Source organism: Mustela nivalis, assembly GCF_964662115.1.
Source record: "Mustela nivalis genome assembly, chromosome: 3".
Taxonomy (NCBI): domain Eukaryota; kingdom Metazoa; phylum Chordata; class Mammalia; order Carnivora; family Mustelidae; genus Mustela; species Mustela nivalis.
In genome coordinates, this window is record NC_139022.1 from 106,616,813 (window position 1) to 106,640,982 (window position 24,170).

Sequence of the window (24,170 nt, forward strand, 5' to 3'; positions counted from 1 at the left end):
GTCATTCATACTGCTCCATTTTCCCTATTCAAGCTGCCATGACTTATTTTGAAAAATGTCCCTAAATCATATCTTACTCAGAGACCTGTGCCGTGTTAGATCTCTTATGGTTGCATGGCACTGAAACCCAGGTTAGCCTAGCTTAAAGGTTATAGTCCACATAATTTGGAAGTCCAGTGTTGGACTTCAGGCCCAGCTGTATCCAGAGCTTGACCTAACTTTGTCTTTGTTTCTCTAGTGTATCTCCTTTGACACACTAGCTTTATTCTTAGACATGCTTTTCACTTGTGACTGGAAATATGTTCTGGAGAAGTTCCAAGCCAACTCTTCCTAATAGAGGCATGTGGAGAGAACTGTCTCTCTCTGGCATCCCTATGCAAACTCAGGGAGGACTCTGAGTGATCTGTAGGGTCATGTACTGATTCCTGGGTGAATCACTGTGGTATGGCCAGGAGGGCAAACTTGGCCAACTCTGAGTCATGGGACCCTGAGTGTGGCTGGTGGGTATGCCAATCCAGGCCAGAATCATGGTAGAGGTTCTCCTGTAAGAAGAGGGGGACCCTGTGGTACAGATGTCCACTCCACCACTCCAGATGGGACATCTTTGTGTCTCACTCCAGCTGTTGGTTGTGCAGGGATCCTTACATGTCATCCCCCCCCCCCAACCAAAGCAGTAGGGCGCCATTCTAGAAAGCAACTGGAGGTATGAACTCTCCCTCCGAAACCCCACTTCAGTGATGGCGGCTTCCCTGGACTTGCCATGGAAACACAATGACACCAGGACCTATCGTAGCTTGTAGACTTCACTGACCTTTCAAGTTAGGGGAGTTGGGCGTTCACGTCCTGCCTGTGCCCTTCACTGGCTGTGGGAACTTATTACATTTTTCCAGCCTCACTTACTATTTCTCTCCAGTGGGGATGCTTATAGTAGCTGCTTGATAATGCTCTTGTGAAAATCAAATTTGGCTTGGGGACAGTCCTTACCCCATTGCCTGGCATGGGGTAGGTGCTCTGTAAACAGTGGCTCTTCTCCTCTTGGCCTATTTTCCCTCTCCCCATTGCTAGCATGAGTGCCTCTGCCAAGATGGGTGGTTGGATTTACTGTTCTTCCTTAGATGAACAGGTGGTTTCGGGTATTGACACAGCACAGCCCTAAGCATGTGAATTTTGGAGCAAGACCACCCAAAATGAATGAATCCAGGCTCTGTCCCTTGCTAATTGTGTCAGCCACTTAATTCCTCTGTGCTTATTTGAAAGGGAGGAATTGACAACTACATGAGTTAATCCATTTTAAGTGTTTAAAACAATGCTGGTGCTTAGGGAACAATTAATGCATTGATTATTAGTTGTGCTGGTCCTAGGTCTCTCTTGTGCTTTTCTGGCTTCCCAGACGAGGATGGTGGCCCCCTGTCTCTGGGGGTGTGTCTGTCCAGCAATTCATACACAAAACAGATAATCATGGCAAAAAATGGATAGAAGACATGAACAGACACTTCTCCAATGAAGACATACAAATGGCTAACAGACACATGAAAAAATGTTCATTGTCATTAGCCATCAGGGAGATTCAAATCAAAACCATATTGAGATACCATCTTACACCAGTTAGAATGGCCAAAATTAACAAGACCATAAACAATGTGTGTTGGAGAGGATGTGGAGAAAGGGGAACCCTCTTACACTGTTGGTGGGAATACAAGTTGGTGCAGTCACTTTGGAAAACGGTGTGGAGATTCCTTAAGAAATTAAAAATAGAGCTTCCCTATGACACTGCAATTGCACTACTGGGTATTTACCCAATGATAGAAATGTAGTGAAAAGAAGGGCCATCTGTACCCCAATGTTCATAGCAGCAATGGCCACAGTCGCCAAACTGTGGAAATAACCAAGATGCCCTTCAATGAATGAATGGGTAAAGAAGATATGGTCCATGTATACTATGGAGTATGATGCCTCTATCAGAAAGGATGAATACCCAACTTTTGTATCAACATGGATGGACGGGACTGGAAGAGATTATGCTGAGTGAAGTAAGTCAAGCAGAGAGAGTCGATTATCATACGGTTCCGCTTATTTGTGGAGCATAAGCAATAGCATGGAGGACAGGGGGGGAGATGGAGAGGAGAAGGGAGTTGGGGGAAACTGGAGGGGGAGATGAACCATGAGAGACTGTGGACTCTGAAAAACAATCTGAGGGTTTTGCAGGGGCGAGGGGTGGGAGGTTGGGTGAGCCTGGTGGTAGGTATTATGGAGGGCACGCATTGCATGGAGCGCTGTGTGTGCATAAACAATGAATTCTGAAACACTGAAAAGAAATTTAAAAAATAAAAATTAAAAAAAAAAAACCCTACACCCATTCTGCTATGTGAATGTTTCCCAGAAATTTCTTTTTCTGACTCCTAATATGTCTTGATTTCCAACCAAGCAGAGACCCGCCTAGATCACATACACCTACAGTGGAAAAGATTCTTTCTTTCCTTTAGTCACTCAGGATACCTTTTTTATTAGACTCTAGCACATTTGTGTACCAAGTGCCAAAAGGAATAGACTTCCCACCAAGGGACCAATGGAACCCGCACCTAGGGGAAGAGATGTGCACCCGTATGTCTGACTTGTCCTCCCTATCCTTACCCCCTCCTGACTTCTTCCCCCTCACTTCTTCCCAGAGGGTACTGCTCTTCTGACTTCCCATCATACCTTAGTTTTGCCTTTTTGAACCTGATGTGGGTGATGTTGTGTAGTTCACATTCTTCCGTGTCTGGTCTTTTCCCAGTGGGTACAATGCCTGTGGGGCCATCCGTGCTGCAACACATAAGTTCATTTGTTGGCGCCGCTGCCTGGCTTTCCTGTGTGTGAACACACCACAGCGTATCCATTGGCTATTGGTGGATATTTGAGTTGTTCTATTGAGGCTACTGGGAGTGTTGCTGCTGATGAACACTCTTTTATCAGCCTTTTTGTATATCTGTGCTTATTTCTGTTGCATATCTTCCTGGGAATGTAGTCTCTGGATCAGAGGGGGGACCTGTAACCGTCTTCAGTTCGTCCCATCCAACGGTTTTCTGACAGCATGTCAGGACCACACTCCTGCTGGCAAGCATAAGCGTTCCGGTTGTCCAATGTCTTTTTCTGTGTGTGGTCGTAGTCAAATGTTTTAGCCTGTCTGCTAGATTTTGGCCTAGGAGTAGCCCGTATTGTGAGTGCCTGTGCAAATCTTTTGAGGGTATTTTTTCAATAAGGTCATCTTTCTATTTCTTGTGGATTTGTGTAGTCTTTATGTTTTGGATGCAAGCCATTTGTTGGTTTCAAATGATGCAACTAACTATCTTCTCCCACTCTGGCCTGTTTCCTTCATTCTCCTGGTGTTTCTTGATGAAGAAGATGCTTTATGAGTTTTCTTCTTTGTGTCCCATTTCCCTTATATATTATGCTAATTAACTTATTTATTAATTAAATATTTTATTTGAGAGAGAGCACAAGTTGGGGGTTGGGCAGAAGCAGGGAGCCCGACACAGGGCTCGATCCCAAGACCCTGAGATCATGTCCTGAGCCAAAGGCAGATGCTTCACTGATGGAGCCACCCAGGTGCTGCTCCCTTGTATATTTTGAAGCCGCATCTACAGGAAAATGTGCATTTCTCCTCTTGTTGGGAATAGTGGACTGCTTTCTGCAGTTTTGTTCTAGCTGCAACCGACACACCCACAGCTGGGAGACTTGTGGTCTGTCCTCCACAAGAACTGCCTTTTCTCTATTTTAAAGCAGAACCACCTTTCCTCACCTTTGCCTCTGGCTTACATGTTAGGGAGGGTTTTTGCTTTCTCCTTCTTTTTTAAAGACTCTAAGTCACTGACTCTTTGCACCTGTTTTCAGACAATGAAGTCAGAGAATGTGATGTGTTAAAAGAAAAAGTGACAGGCCAATCAAGCATTCCCTTGAAACTGTTTTTTCCTAAAGAGGTAACGAGGGAAAGTCTTTGAAAAGGAAAGGACTCCAGGGTTAAGATGCATGTAAATGGGGGATTATCTATTAAACAACAATGCTACTTACAGTGGCTACTGTTTCTGGTCATTCATCCATCCTCTGCGCAAGCATTCTACATGGACTCCCTCATTTGGACTCGGTAAAGTCTAAGAAGTTGGCCTCATTAATAAGCTCACTTTATAGCCTGGAATAGCGGGATTCAGTACCTTTCCAAAGGCACACAGTTAGTAAATGCTGGAGGCCACTTCAGAGTGGGCTCTGCTCGGCTCCAGAGCTCCGTCGTCTTCCCTGCTGTCCTGGGGGTGAACAGGCAACCTTGCTCTTGGCAGAAGCACATTCCAGGCCTCCTGCTAGGAATAGTTCAGTCCTGATATAAAAAATTGGGCAGCTTCTCCTTCACCAGTTCTCTCTCTAAGAAATAAATCACCAAAGCTGATTGTCTCCTCGGGGCCCTTTCAAGGTCTTCTCTTCCTCCTCATTCTGGAAGGCGCCGCGTCTTATTCTCCTCATGTGATCAGGAGGACCTTAAAGTTTGTGATAAAATTTGCCTGGCTTCAATACTTCGCAACAACCTGGTCTAGAATCGTGGATGTGAAAATCATTGTGGGTCTAGATTTCCCTTTTAAATGTAACCTGCTGTCCAAGCACAACGTCTAATGATGGCCTGGTCTCAGAAACCTGGAAGAAACCGATGTTGACAATCTCTGGCTGTTTCCAGATCCTCACTCTAGTCACTGCTGGAACCTGAGTTTCCAGCCTCCTGGTCAAGTCCTCACAACTATGATGGTGGGAATTGGCCCTGGTTGAGGGGAGAGGACCCTTCTAGGGGAAGCAATGAGTAGGAGTGCGGATATTGTGCTAGGCCCTCTAGGTTGTGGGCAGCTTATTGGCGAGACTTGGTGGAAAGTCGGTGTTGGGTGTATCCAAGGGTTCCCAAGTCTCTAAGATTCTTGGCTTATGGCTGGAGGGCTAGAGCAGCTGCCATTACCTGGCCTTTTAAAATGTCAGTAGCTCTGTGCCTTGAGCCGCACAATTTACTCCAATTGATTGAGAAGCTAACTCTGTGTTGTAGAGTTTTGTGCATGGAGGGAGAAAATCAGAGAGAAGCTTGGGGCAGGCCTGGCTCCCTTTGCTGGGTGAGGCACCTTGAGCACCCTGGGGACCATAACAGGGGTGCCTTCACTCTCTCTGGGACTGTTGTAGCTCACTGACTTCATTTGGGGGTGACTCTTGCCGCTTGCCTTCTCTCTGTAACCAGAGGGTCTTGTCTTTTTGTGCTCCCACCTGACTATTGATTACCTCTTGAAAAGGGACTTACCTTCACATTTAGCTTGAAAATAGTATTTTCTCAATTTTATGGCTTCTGCCTACCCCCACCCCCCCACCCGTTGCTTCTCTCCCCACGTAGGAACTGCCTAAAGCATAAGCAGCTGTTTTCTGGGTAATTTTCCACAGTGCCTTTCGAACATTTAGCCGTAGCGGAGGGCTCAGGGAATGATTGCCCTCGTCTGAACCAGCCGTCCGTAGACACAACTACAATGGCAGCATGAAGATTGGCTGTTTAGGGACTTCAAAGCTTAGTAATTGCGGAGAGCAATTTGCTTTCTCTCCTCACTAGTGTCTGTCTAGAGACAATTGCAGAAACTTTTAGGGGCATCTGAGAAATCTTGTCCTTGGAGTTGGAGACAAAAAAGGGAAAAGGCAATGCAGTTTGTTTCCCTGGTTAACTCATTCCTGACAATTTAACTAGGTTTTTCGCTCAGAGAGGTCTCAAGAGGACAGTCATGAGTGTGTGTGTGTGTGCGCGTGTGTGTGTGCGTGTGTGTGTGCGCGCGCGCGCGCGCGCGCACACGCACCTTTCCCAGTTGCGTAGGATCTGGGAGAAAGGGAAGTCTCCTGGGTCCTTAAGGACCCTTCCCCAGTGCTATCCCTTCATGGAAGTGTCTCCCAAGTGCTCAGTCAGGAGCAGGCCTCTGTGGGGGCCGGATTTATCTTCGCTTGAGACAAGTGTGGACCAAAAAGTCTGAGTCCGGAAGTGGAGCGTGTGGCTCTGCTCACACGGGTGGTCTGAGGGCTGGGCCCCGGCTGTCTTTTGCAAGGAACTCCGGGCAGAAACCGTGGGCGCCACGACAGCTGTCTGGGGCCTTTGTAAGTCTGCCTTATCTATGGGTGGGGGAGAGGTCAGGAGAACTGTGGCCGAGGAGCTCACAGGAGCACCTGAAAAGTCATCAGAAAGAGTCTCCTCCATTTTGCTTTCAGGTTAGAGAGCCTGTTTTTCTTAAGGATGGAACCTAGACTGTATAAACCTCAAGATGCTAGGGAAATTCTCCAGCTGCTCCTGGCTTCCTCTATTACACCCTGAGATCCTAATCACCAAGAGAGTCCACAGATGTCTGTCGAACTGGGTAGAATTTGTGTAAATCTTCCTTTAAAATACCTCGTTTTTAACCTTTTGTGACAGAGCCCACAAAGGCAAACAGTATTTGCCTTCTGGCTCTTTAAAGAACAGGTTTGCAGGACCCTCGCTGGGAGGGTGGGCCCTGCCGGGCATGAGGTAGCAGCCCTACACCTCCTGTTTTCCTCGCCCCCATCTCTTGCACGGTCTCTCCCCAGGTTCTCCTCTGCCTGGGCATTTGGTGCAGTGGGCTTCCATCACCAAGATCAGCCCCAGAGGCCAGAGCTGGCCTAAAATAAAGATCTGTTCAACATGGAAATGTGTAGCTGTTTTGTGTGGTAGGTATTTTCCCCACCTTTAAATAAAAACTCGCTGAGGACCACATGCGCTTAGGGTTACCACAGGTGTGTGTAGCTTTCACCACTTCCTAATAAATAATCACGTTTAAGCTGAGGATTAGTGAAACATTTTTCTGACAGTTTTTAAACTGGTTATTTATTTTCTTGGAGAAATAGAACCCAGAATGGCATGGTAATGAATTGCCGCTGTTGTTATGGGACTCGTTCACGTTACGGGGGGCGGGGGAAGGGGGAGATTTATTTTCCCAGGTACCTTTAAGTTGCAAAAGACTTAAGAATAATGGGGTTCTCTAAAGAGCACAGAGACAGTGTTAATAAGCCCAAAAGGTCTGGGTTGCTGTGGTTGAGTATGCGGTCATAATTTATTAGAAATTTTCTCCAGTTCTACCATTTGGGCATAATTGTTGTGCGGAAGAATGCAAGGAAGAGCCGGAAGGCAAGCAAGGACCCCTACCAAATCTGCATCTGGTTTTTAGTAAGGCGCCCCCCCCCCCCCGTTGGTTCAGGTGTGTGTGTGTGCTCACACAGTGATTGCTTGGGGGCCCCCCGGGGCCTGCTGGGCTGTGGGTCAGGTCCAAGGTTACGCTGTAGCAGGGGGGCAGGGAAAGGGGCTCAGTGGTCGGGGATGGTTTGTGAATCACACTGAAGACTCCTACACTTAGCCAAGTGGTCTCCCTCCTAACGTGAATGAGCCCTGCCTGCACCTGGTCCAGGCTGTGCGTCTCGTCAACCAGACTCCTGCTTGCTCTTCTGTCCACCAGCTGCACCCAGCAACCACAAAGCGGTTCACTGTAATAGCATGTTCCCCCCATCCCTCCCACCCCAGTCCAAGGTGTCTCCTCAGATTTCAGTTCTTCTCCCTTTTCTCGCCCTCTGGCCTCATCCAGATCCTAGCCCTAAAGGCTCAGCTTCCCTGGGCTTGGCTAAGGGTAGGCCTTTGCTTGCAAAAGAACCAGAAGAAGCCATCGTTTTTCCCATCACAGCTCTCATTGAACCAGAGTCCCAGCTAGTTGCTGAGGTTTGAGCTGGGGCCAACAGAGTCTACCCTTGGGGATCAGATGGGCCAGGACTCAGGGAGACACCCCACTGTCCTGGGCGCTTGCTGTTCATGGTGTTTGGAAAGAGTGCAGGCTCTGTGGTTGGACAGAGCTGGATTTGGAACCCTGCTGTGTGACCTCAAACAAGTTAGCCTTTGAGCCTTAACTGTGAAAGGTAGCTGACCTCTCTCCATCCTTGCGAAGTCCTTGTGAGAACACAGGCATGAGTTGCTGTTTTCTTGAAACTGCCCCCCTGCCAACCCCTTAGAAAATGGCAGGACACCAGCACCTCGCTAGGCCCTGGTCCTTGTTCTACCACCCCGTGGATCTATAGTGGAAAATATTCTCACATTGCTTGTGGTCACTCTTCTGGTCACTGTATCTTTTCCCTTCATGACTCTTCGCAGACTCTTTCATTCTCTTCCCCTTCCCGGCTCATTCCCCATCTTCCTCACCCTTCCCCGGACCAGGCTGACCAGATGCACCATAAATTCAGGGGGCAGCCAAGGCCCTCTGCTCGAATATCCCTCTCCTTTGTTTTGGCAGCTGCTTTGGAAGGGTATTGCCACCTTAGGCTTGGATCCTTCATTGACTCTGAACGGCCTGCGAGCTGTCACGGTCCTCTTGACCTGGCTGTGAAGGCAGGTTCAGGAGTAAGTTTTTTTTTTTTTTTTTTTTAAGAATGTATTTATTTATTTGACAGAGAGAGATCACAAGTAGGCAGAGAGGCAGGCAGAGAGAGAGAGGAGGAAGCAGGCTCCCCGCTGAGCGGAGAGCCTGATGCGGGACTCGATCCCAGGACCCTGGGATCACGACCTGAGCTGAAGGCAGTGGCTTAACCCACTGAGCCACCCAGGTGCCCCCAGGAGTAAGTTTTGATGAATGAGCACAGGGAAGAAGACCACCAGGGCACAGAAGCCCTGGTAGGAGGTGGAAGTGGGAAGGGCAGAGGTTCTGAGGAGAAGCCTTGCTTCGATCAAAGCCACCCATGTTTAGGGAACTCCATCCCAGAGGAGAGGTGGCTGGTGCCGTGGTGAACCTAGCTTTCATGTTTCAGGTGGATTCTGAAATAGCTTTTCTGGAGGCTCTGCATGTATCCAGAGCACAAATGATATAAGGACCTAACACTTCCCAGTCACTTCCTGGTGGTTTTCAGGGAAGGTCTAGTCACATGGAAAACTCTGGATTTCAGAGACCCTCATCATACAGGAGGGAGATTTAGCACAGCATTGCCTGGATCCCTCCTTCAGTGCTTGGTCTGGCCCTTGACACTGCTAAGTGGAAAGTGGACTACATCATGGCCCCCAAGGAGGCTCCATCCCTACCTTACGCCGGCCGGCGGGAGGATTGAGCTAGAGATTTGCTGTGGCCCAGACTATGTTGGGAGCCCCTGTGAGCTGAGGATGGCACCTTTAGCAGCTGACTTAGACCCTGACGGCTCTCCCCCAAGCAAACAGGTCTGTGTGTATTATCACCTCATTAGGAAGGCATTGCCTCCTCCCTGCCAAGTCTGGTCCTACTGATAGCGGGATTGCGGGTCCCATCAGGAGGTAATGCAGACGTTCCCAGGCAGGACGCCTGCGGACGGTTGGACGGACTGCAGCGGCAGCCGACAGATAACAAGAAATCCGTCACACGCGCGGGCTGGCTTGGTGCTCTGGATCACATGCATTAAGCTGTGAGTAATGTGATTACTTAAGTGGCATTTTATTTACACTTCTGCGCAGAGTGGCGGCTGCTGCTTTTCCAAAGCCACCATACCCAGATTTCATTTCTTAAAACACCTCCTCAGAGTCAGGATGGCAGGATCAGAAATAGATGGATCCAGAGGGCGCTGGCAGTCTGATTTTAAAACTCTTGTCACTGGCTCAGAGCGCAGGACGCACAGAGGTCAATTAAAAAATAGAGTTTACCAGGTTCAGGTGTGTGCCACATGCCAGGCATTTTGCATAGACGTCCTAGGTAACCCTTGCAGTAATCCCGATGGAGGAGGCACCCTGGCCCTCATTGTACAGGCGAGGAACCCAGTTTGCAGAGGTTGAATCGCTTGCCCAGAATCGCTTAGGCAGTGGCAGCGGAGACATCAAGAGAAGTTACCACTGAAGAGCGTGCCATAGGCTTTTGTGCTCTTGTATGTTTCTGATCAGGAAGTAGAGCCATTGATCTCAGCTCCAAGCTGGGCTAAGAGCTGAATTCCGTGAAAAGAGAGATGTGGGAAAGGAGCCATGAGGCTTTGATGGGCAACCCCAAAATAACCCACATGCGGTATTGTTCCCAAATAATTCCAGTGGGCGGCCCTGACAAGGGTCCTCCGATTCTAGCGGGAGTTTATGTGTCCTGCTGGTCAGTCAGATGAAGGGTCTGAACCTCCGATGCCTTATTAAATCGAGATGCAATTTGGGTGAGTTGCTGGAGCTGTCACCGCCTCGTGGGTAAATGTGTGATTTCTGCTGTGAGCTCTGGGCCCTTCAGCGTGTTTCTGCACCAGGGCTGTGGGCCATGCACACATGGTCCACAGACAGAGGGTCACCCCCTGTTAATCCTAGGTCTTTCATTCCCTAATAGGCAATTTGGGTGAGTTGCTGGAGCTGTCACCGCCTCGTGGGTAAATGTGTGATTTCTGCTGTGAGCCCTGGATCCTTCAGCGTGTTTCTGCACCAGGGCTGTGGGCCATGCACACATGGCCCACAGACAGAGGGTCACCCCCTGTTAATCCTAGGTCTTTCATTCCCTAATAGGCAGTCCCAATTCCAGGACAAAGGAACAATGGGATGGTGACCCTATGTGCCAGCCTACAAACAGGCTCATTATAAGGGTTTGTGGCTCCATTCAGCTGCCTGGCAGTGCCCCAAGTCATTATCCTTGGTCATGACCCAGGAAGCTCTTCATTGGTCCTTCCTCTGTCTGGGACATGGGTCCATTTTTCAGCCTAAACTCTTGGTCTCCATGCTGCAGATTTCAGTGCTGTGTGAATTCTTGTCCAGGTGATTGTACCTCTGTACCCTAGAGTTTCCCCATCCATAATGTTACAGCGATGCTGGCCCCGTTTTCCCCATCCCATAGAACTCGGGATGAATGAATGTGTGAACAGACCAGTGAGTAGACAACACACAACACACGAAGTCCTTCCTGCCATATTTTTTCAATGGGAAAATAATAAAGTAGAAACAGCTTTGAATTCCCCCAACCACTGATAACCATTCTGATTTTTCTATAATCCTTTTCTGTGTTTTTGTTTTTTTCCTGCTTACTCTGGGTTGTGGACACTAGTTGAGGATGATGGGATACTAGAAAATGCGGCCATGCAGCCGACTGGATGAGAAGGCAAATATAATGAACAGGATCCAGCACCGCTCTGATGTAGCCATTGTCCTGTCACTGGCTTGTCGGTGCCATGGCTGCCCCTTCTTCTTGCCAAGGCATCTGAGGAGGAGGGCTCTGGGCCCCAAGATGGCATAGTTATAGTGTGGATGAAGTAACTACCCTTGCTTCTTTGGCCTTCTTGACTGCGTTTTGGTTTTCTGTATTCTCCCCAAGCCCGGATTTCATCCGGGCATCTCGCCCCCTCTCACGAGAAGGTAACTGAGCCAGAGAATTGGATCTTGGAAATTTTTTCCCCAGAGATGCCATCTCAGTACCTCTGGGCATCATGTAGAAAAGAAAAATCCAACTGGACTCTTTCTTGAATGCTTGTTAGTTATTTCGTAGAAAGGTTTTTAAAGACCTAGGACATAATTACTGTTTGTGTTCGTATTAGGTCCTTCCATTTGGAAGCAAGAATAAAAATCACAGCAAAAGCAGGAAAAGCAGCTTACTCCTCTGCTCCCTCTTGGATTCCTCTAGTACATTGTAGTCCTTGCTACTCTGTGGAAATTGCTGCCACCTTATTCATATAGCGCTTTCAGGCAGAACTGATTATTGGGCATATGTAGAATCACTAAATTTCGTGGCTGGAGGAGACTTGCATTATTATCATCATTCTTGTTATTCCCCCAAATAATAAATGTAGAAAAGAGTGTAAAAATTAAGGTGCTAAGATGGTTTCTGCCAGCTAAGTGTTCCTCCACCAGAAATAAAGTGTGTTGAATGTGTGGTTTGTTACCATGTAAGTGAGCTCACTTTTTAAAAAGATGTTTTTAATCAATTTATTTGAGAGAGAGAGAGAGAAAGAGAGAGAAAACTCGAGTGGTGGGGAGAAGGGCAGAAGGAGAGGGAGAAGCAGGCTCCCCACTGAGCCAGGAGCCCAACACAGGACTCCATCCCAGGCCTCTGGGATCATGACCTGAGCCGAAGGCAGATACTTAACCGACTGAGCCACCCAGGCGCTCCTAACTGATCCCACTTGATAATTTTGATCTGGAGGGTTCTGACTTTAAAGAATAGGTAGAAGAATTGATGGTTCACCTCTCTCCCTATCCCTGTTCCCTGCAAACTAGAGTGAAACATTTTGAAAGTTGAGGGAGAGCCTTAACTCATATCACTGACTGAGGGTTGGGATGGGGCATCCAGTTCCCAGAGCACAGTCACGCGGCATGGCCTGTGTTCTCAGGAAGCTCACCTCCAAAGGTAGAAGACGTGAAGCTGGCAGTAAGTCTCTGTAGGTTGGAGAGAAGGGCAAGCATGCAGACCAGCTGGTTTCCGTTGGGGTCTATGATGACTGCCATGTCCTTGGCAGGTGGCTGGTGGCTCTCGGTTGATGAGGTTGAGAGAGCTGGGTGTGAGCTGGCTCTTGGCCCTGGGGTGGCATGCCCACAGGCCAGCATGGCTCCCGTCAACCTGGTGTCATTGCTCAGCCTTCTGGCTAGAGTAGACAGGCTGCAGTGGTGCCGGTGGCCAGCCACAGTAGCTGCAGAGCTTCCTAGTCCCAGACGAAGGGATGAGCAGAGCAGTGCGGTGATGGCAGTCTGGGGAGATCCTGAGCAAAGCCGGCTTATGTCTCTGGTGTTTTGTCTCTGTGGCTTCACGTGGGTTCATGGTTACTTACTGCCTTTTGCCTGAGCCCATGGCTGTTGCCGCGAAGACTTGTGCTCCTTGGCACCGCACCTGGTGGTTCCCTTGCCTGCAGTGCCCCTTCCATCCCGGGGTGTGTTCTTTGCCTGGAACCCGACTCGCCTGTCCAGACCCAGCTTGAGACACACCACCTCAGGAGAGTCTGTTCAGGTTTCCGGGAATAATGAGTGGCTTCCTCTTCTGTATTCCTGCAGCTTTCACGATTATAATAATTATTATTGAAATCACCACACTACCAGGTAATACTTGGCTTCATCTGCTTGTGTTGCTGCATCTCTCTCCCCTGGTCGGGCTGTGAGCGTCCTGAGGGCAAGGGCTGGCTGTTGCTCCTCCTTGTTCTCTAGCACAAGGGCAGGTAGGTAGTAAACGTTGCGTGAATGTGACAGTGAACATGCAGAATAGACTTCTTCACTGGTGTCCTTGGTTTCACGTGGACTCCCTCTCATTTGTCCCCCCACCCCCACCCCCCCAGTGATGTCAGCTTGCCTCATCAAACACCAGTTTGATGGGGTTCCCCCCTCTAAGTGCGCCCTCTAGTGGTTCCTCAGTGCCTTGAAGTCGGCCTCTCTCCTCAGGCCTTGAGGCCCTCCAGCCTCTGGCCCCAACTTCTTTTGCAGCTTCCGCTTCAGTCTGTCTCTGTGGGCGCTCCAGGCACTAAGTTAGAGCATGGCCAGATGGTAGCAGTTTCCCTGGAGAGGAACGGGACCAACCCATGTTCAAGGAATAGGACTCCACGTGGGTCCCACAAAAGAGGGGGCTGGACCCCTGTTAGGGGACTCAGTGCATGTTGCCCTTGGTACGAGGACAGCTGTCTTGTGGCTGCTCTGGGTCCTCCATCCTGTCCCCTGCCATCAGTACATCATCTCTGGGACCCAGAGGTCCAGTGAGCAGCTTCTCAAGAGGGGAGCCTGGCTGCGGCGCTTGGTGTGGTCCTCTGAGTCTCCCGCTCTACCAGGCATCTTTTTGGTAGTGCGGGGTGGGGCGGTGGTGGGGAGAGCCCATGTTCCACCCACCACAGAGCTGCGGAAGTGCTGGTTGAGTGAGAAGAAAGGTACCTTCTCCATAATGGTGTTCATTGAGCCCAGCAGCTGTTGGCAGCATGGGTGCTGTGGGAGTCCTCCCTTTCAGAGGGTTGTTCTGGTTTTAGCAATGGCTGTAACCTCAGCAAAGGCCCCCTACTCCCCCTTCTCCATGGGAAGCCTTGTTGGCCATCGGTGAGGTAAACTGTTGCTCAGGAGCGTGGATCTGGTTTTGGCAGGCTTGACTGCTCTGATTACCACTTACCATGGGGGAATGTCACTTCAGAAGTTGTGACTATCACACGAGCGCTCACAGATCCCAATGCTGACAGCATTGGCTTGAAGTGGACAAAAAGCATTGACCAGTATATTTCTAGGGCTTTTTTTTTGCTGGGGGTGGGTATCTGTTGTGTAAGTGGTCCAAGGGCCAGAGCCCTGGGATGCAGAAGAGGGTGGGCAGGGCCGCTGCTGGGACACTTGGGGACACCATGAATGGAGTGTTTATTGCTACACCTCCCAGATGTTCCCTTGAAGAGAAGAGGCTGAATGGCAGGGCTGGGAGGAACTGTAGCAGGCCTAACTGTGCAGCTAATGAAAATTTCATGCAAAGTCTGTACCCATAGCTTCCCAGAGAGATGGCTGGTGCCAAAGCCACCACTTCCGCCATGCTGTGCCTTGATGTTGTGATGGATACTTCCCTTTGAACTGGGCTCCAGGGAGTGCTGGCGGCAGGCAGGTGTGAGTGCTCCATCCAGAGCACACAAAGACAGGACTTCTGAGGCTGCTTTGTCAGGGCTGATGGCCATGGTTCTGAAACTCTGGCTGCCATCTTGGGTAGGGGTGGATCAGGGACTGAGGGCGTCTTCCCTGCTTTCTTGGATCCAGGTGCATGACAAGTGGACTTGAACTCTGATCTCACAAAGACCCTGTGAGGCAGGTCTTTACACTCCCCCATTTCACAGATGGGAGAGCTGAGGCTTCAGACACACATGGGTCATGGCAGCAATAGAGAAACCTTTTAGGAGGCCAGTGGTCTACATGCTCTTCTCCCGTCTGTTGGTTTCTCTTGATGGCATCTTCCCAGCCCCATTTCCTCTCTCCAGGGTCTCCAACCTGAATAGGCCCCTTCATATGGGGCCATTGAGGTGACGGTTAGAGCATGATTTTCAGAGTCAGGCAAAAGTGTTCCAGTCCTCTTCTGCATCTTATTCACTGCATGATCTTGTGTAGTCATTTGCCCTTTCTGAGCTTCCATCTCCCCAGCTACATCTCAGCGGTCCTGATGGTGCCTGTCTCAGTGGGCTGTTGTAAGGGTTCGTCGGAGTAAAACAAAGGGCTTAGCACGGTCCCTGGGACATTGTGGCCATTCATACATGGTACCTACTATTTTTAGTGCATGATTATTATTAAGACTTTGATTTCTTGGGTTTGATTTCCACCATCTCATGTGAACTTTAATTTGCTGTGGGGCCTGACTTCCGGCACAGCTGTGGTGAGCTGAGTCATGAAGGCTAGTGGTTCCTTGGGGTGACTCAGTCATGAGTAGATGTGGGGTGAGGGTGCTGGACAGAGCTCCACCTGCAGGTTTCCTGTACAGCTTGGTCAACCCTTCTAAGACCTTTCAGCATCACCCCACTAGTCCCAGGTTTCCATTTCCATGCCCTTCCCCTCCTTGTCCCCCTGCCCTTGAAATCGCTGCTGAAGGAGGGAGGAGGGGAGGAGTCCATCCTGAAGCCTGGGTTCTTGCTTGTGCAACTGGCAGACAGAAGGGCTGTTAGTGGAACTGGGGAAGCCGTGAGCGGTTAGCCTGAGAATGGAAGAGAGAGCTCTGGAAGCTTCTGGTGGGGTGCCCCTGGTTTGCTACCCTTGATGGGTCTGGCCATTCCTGGGTCACTCTTCATTTCCTACGATTGAGTTGATCTGTGACTTCCTTTAGCCACTGAGGGCTAAATATTAGAATCATCTGGGGAACTTAAACAAACAAACAAACAAAAAACCCAGAACACTGTGGAGGCCACAGCCCAGACCAGTGAAGGAAGGAGCTTGTCCTGCCTGAGGCATTCTTGTTTGGCAAGCCCTCCGGTGACCCCAGCAATCAGCCGAGGGTGACAACCGCTGCTTTGCCCAGGTCCCTTTGAGAGCACCGCCCATGCAGGATGGATGGGGAGTAAGGAGCCCATGGTAATTAAGAGCTGTATCTTACACTCTAAAAGGTAGTGTCTGGATATTGATGGAGATCGCCGGCCTGGGGTGTGGCAGGAGTGGCCTTTGCAGAAAGAGGGCAGAATCTATTTAACTTGGAATCTGTGCCACTCGGGCAAGGCTGGGCCTCATACCAGTGTAACTGGGATGTTTTTTGAAATAAAGGCTCACATGCTACAAGGTTATAGGGGCCTTGGTTGGTGTGTCAATGAGACAGACACTTTCTGGGTGTCTGCATCCGTTTTCTCCATGTAGTTATGACACCAAAATTTTGCCTGTTCACAGCATGCCCAATTCCTCTCTCAGGATATAGTTATTCATGATTGGAACTTTAATTTACAGGTTATATGTAATAATTAACAATGGTTCAAAACTCACTGGACACACAAAACAGCTTTCTGGTGTATCTTTTTTTTTTTTTTTTTTTTAAAAAGACAGGGTCACTGGATCTTAGAGAATCTAAGCCTGACCTTTAAACAGAGACGTGCCTGGAAGTCAGGTTTTCACATTTCACTAAATTTGTCTTTTTCTCAGCCACTGTTCATATGTGACAGTAATAAAATCACATGCATTTAAAATATTTCATAATTATTGTTCCTGGGTATGCTTCATCTCCCCGCACTCATTGGTAAGATTCAAATGCACAAGAAGTCACATTATGGAAACCTTAAGCATATTACAGTTAATTCTTGAACAACATGGGCTTGAACTGTGTGAGTCCACTTGTGCGTGGATTTTTTTTTTTTTTATAAAGTACGCTCCTATAAATATATCTTCTCAAGATAATCTTCCCATTTTTTTTCTCGAGCTTACTTCATTGTAAGAACATTGTTTCTCATACATGGTAACATACAGAATATGTGTTAACTGACTGTTCATGAATTCAGTAAGGCTTCTGATCAATAGTAGGCTACTAGCAATTATATTTTGAGGAGTTGGATTTTCAACTGCATCGGGGTTTGGCTCCCCTCACCCCCAGAGTTGTTCAAGGGTTGACTGTATTTCCACAAAAATCCATTTTTCTCCATGTTCCTGAGACGTCTCAGTACTCCAAATCGCTGGCGGTGGACACCAAAGTGTACATCTTTTATTTATTGAGTAATTGTCTGTGTCTGACAATATCACAGGCACTTGGCCACGTTAACACCGGTCCATGACCTGTCCTTTGAGGTGGGTGCGGTGTCTTGTTCTGTAGCAAGATAAGAGGAAGATAAGGGAAGCTGAGGGGCTGGTACAAGGCCAGTGGGTGCTGGAGGCAGAATTTAAACCTCTATCTGCTTTGGGGCCTGAAGTATCCTGCCTATCCTGTCTCCCAGGCCTTTGCCTCCATAGTCCCTGCTGTATCTCTCCTCCGGGCTATTCGGATCAAGGGATCAAGGCTCCTGGTTAGCAAAGGCATTTTGGTAATAAGGCTAATAAGGTCAGGGAGATGGATGAGGGGAGACACCCCTGGTCTTGGTCAGAGTACACTTGGGGCCTCACACACTCGTTCCTATTCCCAGAACAATAACCATGTGTAGATCATACTTTTGGGGAGGAATTCTCTCTGAGAAAAGAACAAGTCAGCAGGTCACTTCCTCTGACCTCAGCTTGGATAGACGGATAGGGAGACACGCAAAGTCTTGAAGAACTCTGCGGTGGTGGTAATCCTTTAATTGGCGGGAGACGCCATGATGCTCTTACTCATTTTACTTATTTCTAAAACCCACATTCAAGTCTTTCTCAGGTTTTAGACCCCTTCAAGCTATTTTGGAGCTAGAAGGCAAAACGATTTCTTTGCAGAAATGTAGAAGGTCTGACACTCGTGGTCTCTGATATCCTCTCCGAAATTTTACTAAGTTTCATCCTTTGCACAGGAATGTGTCCGATGTCACGGGAAATTATTCACTTAAAACTCTCATAGATAGTCATCATGATGGGGTGTTGAGATCGAATCATGATTTTGCTAGCTGTTCTACCATAAGGACATGAGTCACTAGTGCACAATCAGATCACTCCCCACTTGTGTTATTCTATTCGATAACCTCGTGTTTTTTTCCCATGAACTTAATGGACAATGGAACTTTTTAAAGGGTACAATGGTCTGTGACTTGATGGAAGATACCTGCCTATGACCTTTCTAATGTTATGATGATATGAAAATTTGATGCAATTATCGAAAATGTTTATATTCCTTCTGATTGTTTGATGTGATTCTTTTATTTTTTTTCTCATTTATAATGCTTTCGTACTCAGGAAGTTGAGGTAGGTTTTTGACTTTTCAACTGTGTGTAGACATAGCCTCCCCATAGTTGCCAAATAAAATGTAAATTTCACTCTTAATCCTAAATCTCAGTGGTAAATATTTGTTTTACTTCAGTGAACCGGCACAGCACACATTTATTTCTCATTGGTTTATCCAGGAGATGCAATTCATCAAACGCATATAAACAGTCCATTTGCTGCTTTATCTTTTCTCATTAGTTATAGTACAAGTATGATTGTCAGTTATTATCTGTGTTTTACTGGTGTGTTATTTATTGAAGGAGCAGAGCAACTGACATGGTTATTTTCTAAATCATTTTGTCTAGGGCCTGCAGGACTTTACACCAAATGTCAGACCAATTTATCAAAGACTCGCTCTATTCAGGAAGAAAGTGATTTAGAGTGTCTCTATACACATAGACCCACCTGTATTTACACACTTACTGGTAACAGTTGGGGGAATTTTGCAGGAATACAAAGATGTTAAAGCTGAAACACCTTACTTCTATTTTATACAATTTGGGTAGGATTTATTGGGTGCTTCTGAGTGATGCCTTGGGGAATATGCAGGTGAGTAAGATCTTCCTTCCCTGCTCAGAGGTAGCCGAGGCTCAGGTGTGTGGGAGTGATGTATTAACACGGAATTGGATTCATGCACACAGCTCCCAGTCCATGGTGTACACAGTTCTCAAGAGTGGGGTCTGTGGAGGGAGGCCTGGTAGGACCTTGAGTCACTGCCCAAGCTGGGCTACTTGTGTGAGCTGCTTCCTTCAGAAGGACTGGATTCCCACTGGGTGGGGGTTTTCGCGTGGGATGGGCGGGAGGCGGGATGGGCCTGGTGGAGAGGAGACCGGGAGCGCAGTCTGGCCCAAAGATAGAACCAGAAACAGCTCAGCCATAAGGTTCTTGAGCAGGAAGCCAGCTCCTATCCCAGTAAGTAAATAGAATGTTTGGTACCTCCCAGTGGCAGGATTAGTACACATTTCCATGGCACACCAGTTAAAATTCCAGTCAAATGTTGAATTACACAGCCGATGCACTTAAATAACGTCATCTTAGAAATCTCACTTTTCCTGAGACTCTCTTTCCACCTGCCAACCAGCCCTTCTTTCTATTCTCCCCAGTCAAGTAGTGTGAAAATTAACCCAACTACTTTGCACTGAATCCTTCTGAGAGTGGTTTGCTTACAGTCCCTTAATGGATCGCTTGGTAAAGATTTTGGGTTCTGTAAAGGGGGATGCCCCCTAGCCAGGATCTGCAAACTGGACTTGACTACCTGACCATGAAGGGCTTAGCATTCACTGGTGAAGGCCACAGATGACCCAGTGGGGGCTGTCTGCCTTTGCCTCACCTTCCTTCCTTCTGTCGGTGTCCCTGTGGCCCACTCCTGCTTGAGACAAGTGAGGCTCCCATTTATTTTCCAGGCTGGGAGTCTCAGGTAATCTCCAGATGGAACTGCAGCTTCACATTCAGCTTCCCTGAAATATGTATGAAGCAGAAGTGATCTGTTCCGTGAGAGCTAAGGGTCTTTGATCTATAATATCTGGAGCCGTAAGGTAGCTAATGAATGATATCATCATGTTGGGAGGTGAAAGTAAGGCAGTTAGGTTTCAAAATCAGTCTCCATTTTGTTCTGCCTTCCTGTCGCCTCCTCAGAGTCTGTTTTGACGTTCTGTGGGGCTGAAATTAGCACCTCTGGAAAAGCAAATCCCTGGGGAATATTTGAACTAAATTGCATCTGCCATTTTGGGGCTCTGGGGCAATGTGAGAAAAATTCAGGTGCCCATTTAAATGGGATGAAACCAGAGGTTGTTGCAATTGGTTATGATCGTCCATGATGAACAGACATCATCACTCAAATTATATCAGAAATATATATCTATATCTCCATCATTTCATGTTAGGGAGGCTTAAAGACTTTATTGGAAGATGAATTACAGAAGAGAATAATTGTATACTAATTGTGTAATAATATACAATAGTGTTCTATATATGTATTTTGAATGGACTTCCTTTTCCATGACTGTTGATCAAAACAGACCACTCTGGAGTGGCCTCTCATCTTTCTTCTGGCCCAAAAACCCAGAGTTAAAGTTCTCAGCACGTCACTGGCTGAGAGTACTTTAAAAGAATTTTTCTTTTTTGGGGGTTAGTAGGATATTTAACTAGTGAAATCAATAGAGAAATATGTTATTTTCTCTCTTGATCAGCTGCAGAGGATTAAATAATTGGGGCTATAATCTTTTCCAGGCTCTGACTCTGTGTCTACCACCAGGACCACACCTCCTCTTTCTCATTCTACATGGGTCATGATGTGTCACTTTCTTACTATAATTTTTTATGCAGACTTTTCATGCTTTCTTACAAAGGCTTTATCCTGCCTTGAAATATTTCATGATTTTGGACATAAGTCAATGGGCTCAAGTTTGAGACTGCTTCAGTTTCTAGGTTCTTACAGATTTTCACAGTCCCTGAAGAGTTGGGTAATTTTCATGTATGAAGTGGGGTAGTAAAATGGAATCAGCCTTTCCTCCTCTGGTGTTCGACTTTGGAGGAAGACTGTTCTCAGGCCTATCCGGTAGAGGCCTGACATTCTTTTATGCAGTGGGCTCCCTGAAATATACACCCATAGTAACACTGCCATCTTTCATTTTTTAGCCTGTATAATGCACTGAGTTACTGAATTTAATAAACGACTATATTTAGATAGGTGTCTTTCTACTGAGGTTTATGTTTTAAAAATTAACCCTTGCTGTGGTCCTTGTAAGTCATTTTTAAAAGCCTCATCACTAGATGATAAAAGGACCTGTGAAGAGGCCATCTCCATTGCATACACATCTCCTGGCATGTTTGTGGGACTTATCTGGTGTTTCTTCCCCCACAGGCTGAATGCCAGCAGGTCACCACATTTTTGGGCCAGAAGGAAGATGAGAGGTCAGGGGCCTTCAAGTCCTGCATTGTGAGAGTATCCGGAAGGGATTCTGGGGTCCGTGCAGCAGGAGCACACTTGGGTGCAGTGCAGAATTGGGGTGGTGTGGGGATAAGGACAGTACTTGCCAGCATGGGAGTTGTAGCTCAAGGAAACTGGCACTGCTGTCCACAGCACAGGAGGCCTGGGTCCGTTTTAGGACAATATACAGAGAATGTAGCTCTATCGATTTAGATAGAAAATAAGAAATGAGTTGGGGAGGTAGCTCTCCTCCTTGCCCCCACCTCCAATCTTGGGACCTGGAGAAGTGACCAGCCCTGGTATTGATGGAGTGTTGGTTCAGTACCCCCAGACAGTTGTCCTAATGTACCCTGAGCATCCGAATAGGGGGACTTCTGATATGAGCACATGGTCAGGAGATGCAGGTCTAGAAGTGGCAGTCTTCTGGCTGTGGCTTTTTCCACTTGAGTGGAGATGCTGCTTCCCTGGGCATTCCGGCATACATGGAGGTGATGGAGGGAGCCAGCCCCTACCTGCTTGGAGTTGCCCCATGTGCAGGCCAGTCAAACCCAGTGGGTACAGTGTCACAGGGTGCTCTTTGTGCCTGAACATCTCAGCCTCCAATTGGCTGCAGCTGTGCCCCCTCCCCAGGGCTCCCTGACCATCCCCTATGTGGGCTCTGGTTCTAGCGTGCTTCCCACATACTCATGATCTTGGCCTCTGGTAAGGGTTTCTCTAAGCTCTAGCCAAAGAGTGGCACTCAAGGTTTTACCTGCTCCTGGCTCATTGGTTTTTGCTTAGGACATCCACTTTGCTAACGCTGAGCAAAAAGCAGTCAGATGCCAGGAACTGTTCTCCTCGTGGACTTGGCCTTGCTGGGCCAGGGGCTGCTTGAAGGACTCACTTTGCATAATGAGCATTCACTCAAGGTGCACTTTTACATCTTGGCAGCAATTAGGTGGTATTATTACCTTTGCAATCAGCTTAAAATATTCTAATGCAGATACCTGCTTTTATGACTGAAAGGCTTTGTGTTTGAAATTGGGTTTTTTTTTCCCCCCCAAGAAATTTGTAAAATTGGCTGTTGTAGTTAACCTGGAAAAGTGACTGGGGGCCCAGAAGCGTGCTTCACATGCCAGCCAGGTTCCAAACTTGGTAGAAATCATTAGCGAATATTCACCTCTTGAGACTTGCTCAAACCTTTCCTTGACATCAAAGGGAATGTGGCATGGGAAATTACAGTAAAGGGACTTGTCTTTGGTTCCAGTCCTTTCCTGTCAGACACACATCTTTTTTTTTTTTTTTTTTTAATTTATTTTTTATTTTCAGCATAACAGTATTCATTATTTTTCACCACACCCAGTGCTCCATGCAATTCGTGCCCTTTATAATACCCACCACCTAGTACCCCAACCTCCCACCCCCCACCCCTTCAAAACCCTCAGATTGTTTTTCAGAGTCCATAGTCTCTCATGGTTCACCTCCCCTTCCAATTTCCCCCAACTCCCTTCTCCTCTCTAACTCCCCATGTCCTCCATGCTATTTGTTATGCTCCACAAATAAGTGAAACCATATGATAATTGACTCTCTCTGCTTGACTTATTTCACTCAGCATAATAATCTCTTCCAGTCCCGTCCATGTTGCTACAAAAGTTAGGTATTGGTCCTTTCTTTTTTTTTTTTGTCAGACACACATCTTAAGCTTCCAAGGACTTCCATGTTTCAGAACAGCATGTTCAAGTAGAAAATATTTCACAAGATTCCACATTGCCATTGGACAGGAAGCTGGCCTCTGTATGCGGAGGGGATATTGACGGACCGTAGCTGGAAGGTTGATATTTTTTTCTCCATTGGTGAGGATGGGTTCTTCCTGGATTAATTCTTCCCATGTCCTCGTGAACAGAATGTGTGGATAACACAGTTGTGTCTAGGGCTGAGAGCCCGTCGGCCATCCAACTAAGAAATAGGGTGCTAAATTTTTCCCACTTACTGTCCAGTCCTTAACTTATTTAATACTAGCTGTTGAGTCTCAGGCCACGCAGTTCGAAAGATTAGGATTGTATTTAAAATCATAGGGGGACAGAGATATGGCAGAGGGCTTGTTTGTAACGTTCTCCATGACATTTCATGGTGTGGCCCTTGGAGATTTCCTAACCAGATGGGTGAGGAGGTCATTTATGCCGTAGCATTAAAGCTAGAGCAAAGTGGGCCAATTCCATGGAGTTAAAAATAATTTAATGCTGAATCCCCAGGATCCAGAGGAAACGGTTCATGTTTATTCATGCTCTGGAAAATGGAATCACTGCCCAAGAAGCAATATGTTATGATTTTACTCCAAATCCAGTTTCCTAAAATCTGTTTAAGGGCTTAGGTGAACTCAACAAGGATATAATAAGGCCAGGTAATTGAACAACACAGAGGCCGATAAAATTCACGGGAGATCATGTCAGAGATAAACTGCAGCAGGAGGCAGTGTGGACAATAATTTAAACTAATTGTGCACTTTGATGTAAATTAACTTCTCAGGAAGAGAAATTGAGGCTTAATTGTAAGCAGCTCTCTGAAACTGTGGCATGTAGAGTACCTGCCCGAAACACATGCAGCAAATGTTATCAGCGACATGGAGGAGGAAATTAACTGAACAAGTGCACAACCCTTAAAATGATACGGGGAATGATAAACACAGGTGAAGCCTCTTCACCTGGCAGTCTGATTGCGGGGACAGTGGGTGTGCTAATGCCGGTGGCTGAATGCTCAGCTGGGGGTGGAGGGCAGAAGATAAAGAGAACAGGCAGCCTTTAACAAGGAGAGGTTATTAAAAGTGAAGTAGTTCCTGTAACTGTGAATAAGTGAGTGGCCCAGACCCTGGGAATTTCAAAGTAATGAAGTGTCTAGCCTTAGAGCATAAATTGATACAAGCAGCAGGCAAGAAGGACATGGTTTTGAATTGGCCAGCTTGGCCGGCCTCTATTACTTTATTGTGACACACCTAGA

General features: G+C 47.4%; 1 protein-coding gene across 1 annotated transcript in view; it reads left to right on the forward strand.

The window, feature by feature from the left end:
- Positions 1–24,170, forward strand: part of SPOCK1 (SPARC (osteonectin), cwcv and kazal like domains proteoglycan 1) — a 499,079-nt gene that overhangs the window by 209,805 nt on the left and 265,104 nt on the right. The gene's annotated exons all lie outside the window — the stretch shown is intronic.